This window comes from Carlito syrichta, unplaced genomic scaffold (assembly GCF_000164805.1).
Source record: "Carlito syrichta isolate Samal-C Ts95f unplaced genomic scaffold, Tarsius_syrichta-2.0.1 Scaffold305640, whole genome shotgun sequence".
Lineage (NCBI taxonomy): Eukaryota > Metazoa > Chordata > Mammalia > Primates > Tarsiidae > Carlito > Carlito syrichta.
Window position 1 is genome coordinate 53,201 of NW_007249736.1, and position 3,325 is coordinate 56,525.

The window sequence follows — 3,325 nt, forward strand, 5'->3', positions numbered from 1 at the left end:
GAATATGGTGACAGGTAGGGATCCTGTCTCATTCTTCTGCATGTGGTCAGCCAGTTTTCTCAACATCATTTACTGAAATTTTTTCTCCTTTCCCCAGTGGCTATAGATGGAGGCTTTGTCAAAGAAGAGTTGGTTGACAAATTGAGATTTTGCTTCTGGAATCTCTATCCTGTTGCATTAGTCTATATGCCTATTCTTGTAGTACCAGACTGTTTAGATTATTGAAGTCTTATAATAAAGTCTAAAGTCTGAAAGTGTGACACTTCCCATTTTGTTTCTTTTGCTAAGGATTGTTTTGGTGATTATGGTCTTTTATGTTTCCATATGAATTTCTCTATTGTTTCCAGGTCTGAAAAGAATGATGTTGGTAGTCTAATGGAGTATTGCATTGAATCTGTAGATTGTCTTTGATTGGACAGATATCTTAGCAATATTGATTCTTCCAATCCATGAGCACAGAATATTTTTCCATTTGTTTGTATCTTCTTTGATTTCTTTGAGCACTCTTTTGTAGATTTCATTGTGAAGATCTTTACTTCTCTGGTTAGGAAGATGCCAAGGCAATTCATTTTTTTGTGGCATTGTGAACGGGATTGTGCTTTTTATTTGGTTCTCTACCTGTTTTTTTGTTGATGTATAAAAATGTGATTGTCTTTTGCATATTGATCTTGTATAGTGAGACTTTGCCAAAGTCTTTTATCAGTTCAAGGAGGTTTTTGGCAGATTATCTTGGGTTTTCAAGGTGTAGGATTGTATCTTCAGCAAAGAGGGATAACTTAGCTTTCTTTTTTCCTATTGGATTCCCCTGATTCCTTCTCTTGTCTGATTGCTGTAGCTAGGACTTCCAACACTATGTTGAATAAGAGGGATGAGAGTGGGCAGCTTTGTCTTGTTCCGTTTTTCAGGGAAAAGAAATGTTTCTAATTCTCATTCATTTAGCAATATGTTGGCTGTGGGTTTATTGTAGATGATGCTTACTATTTTGAAGTATGTTCCTTCTAAGTCTAGGTGCTCCAGGGTTTTTGTCAAGAAGGAATGTTGGATTTTATCAAAAGCTTTTTCTGAGTCTAATGATATAACCATGTGGTTCTTGTTTTTACATCTGTTGATGCTTTTAATTACGTTTATGGTCTTGTGGCAGTTGAACCAGTTCTGTATCTTGGAGATGAAGCTTACTTGATCATGGTGGATACTTTTTGAGATGTGTTGTTGAATCTGATTTTCTAGAATCTTGTTGAGAAATTTTGCTTCTATGTTTATCAGGGATATTGGTCTGCAGTTCTCTTTCTTTGTTGAATCTTTAACAAGTTTGGGTGTCAGTGAAATGTTAGCTTCATAAAATGATTTGGAGAGAGTTCTGTCTTTTTCCATTGCCTGGAATACTTTGAATAGGATTGGTATCAACTCTTCCTTCTATGTTTTATAGAATTCTTCTGGAAAACTACCTGGTTCAGGGCTTTTTCTTTTCTTTTCTTTTTTTGGTAGGTAGTTTTCTTATGAAAGAGTCAATTTCCTGGGTTGTTACTTAGTCCATTTAATATCTCAATTTTTTCTTGTTTTGAACTTGGGTGGTTGTGTAATGTCATTAAGTTCACCATTTCATTTAGGTTTTCAAGTTTGTTTCTACATAGGTATGCACAGAAATCTCTGATAATGTTTTGTATTTTTTGGGGGGGTGTCAATTGAGACTTGAATTTTTGCATTTATTTGGGATTTTTATCTCTTTTTTTGGTCATTCTGGCTAGGGGTTCATCAATCTTGCTTATCCTTTCAAAGTACCAACTTTTTGTTTTGCTGATTTTTTTTCTATAATTTTTTTTGTCTTTTACGTCATATATTTGGGCTTTTACTTTGGTGATCTGGATTCTTCTGCAAAAGTTAGGGTTTTGGTGGTCTTGCCTTTCCACCTCCCTTAGGCGATTTGTTCGGCTGTTAACTTTCTATTTTCTTGATGTGTACTTAGACATAAATTCCCCCTTAGGACTGATTTCATGGTATCCCAGAGGTTTGGGTAAAGTATTTATTCATTTTTGTTTGTTCCCAGCTATCTTTTAATTTCTGTTTTGATTTTGGTGTTGACTCAGGAGCTGTTCAGTATTATGCTGTTTAATGTCCACTGTGCTCTGAGAAGGCACATGGCAGTATTTTGATCTTATGAAATTTGTTTATGCTTTATTTATTGCCAAACATGTGGTCAATCTTGGAATACATTCCATGAGGCAATGAGTAGAATGTGTATTCCAGAGTGGAGTGTTCTCTAGGTATCTATTAAGATCATTTGATCTAGCGTCAAATTGAGGTTCCAGATCACTTTGTTGAATTTGTTTTTGCCTTGATGATCTATCTAAGGTTGTTAGTGGGGTATTTAATTCTGTAGCTATGATAGTATTAGAGTCAATATCTTTTTTTTTAGTTTACTTAGTAGCTGTTTTATAAAAGTTGGTGCTCTTATGTTGGGTGCATATATGTTTAGGATGGATATTTCTTTTTCATGGATTGACCTTTTCATCATTATGTAGTGTCCTTCTGTACCTTTTTAAGTTTTTGATAATTTAAAGGTTGTTTTATCTGATACTAGGATCAAGACTCCTGTATTCCTTTGTGATTTGTTCAGTTGAAAATTTGTTTTCTATTCTGTAACTTTGAGTCTGTGAGTATCCTTTGTTGTGAAATATGATTCCTGGAGGCAGCATATTGTTGGGTTATGCTTTTGTAATCCAGTTTGCCACTCTATGTCTTTATAGTAGTGTATTTAATCCATTCGCGTTCTCACTGATTATTGAAATGTGAGAGTTTGTCACTATCATAAGGTTCTTATAAAACTGTTTTGTTTTATTTTAGATTTGAGATTAATATATGTGTGTTTTTGCTATTTTGGGGTGTGTTGTATGTTCTGTTACTTCTATGTTTGTGATCTTGTGGAATATATGGTCTTTCTTTTTTATTCTGTGTACAGCACATTTTTAAGTGTTTCCTGTAAAGCTGGTCTGGAAGCAGAATATTCTCTTGGGGATTTGATGCCTGGGAAGGATTTTAATTCTACATCACTGTGAAGCTTAGGTAGGGAATTCTTGATTGAAATTATTTATTTTTGGGGGCGACCTGAAGATGGCGACCATATAGGTGGATCCCTGAGATTCTCCGAACATGAGTTTCCCAAAAAGACTATTACTTTTCTTCCTGCACCCCCCACCAACCTCCAGCCACACTGGTACAAGGCTTGGGGACTTTTGGTACCATGCAGGACCAGACATTGCGGCCGGACTGTGGCTGCTCCACCATATGTGATTCCAGCTGGCTGGGGAAAACCCAAATCCCGGATCCC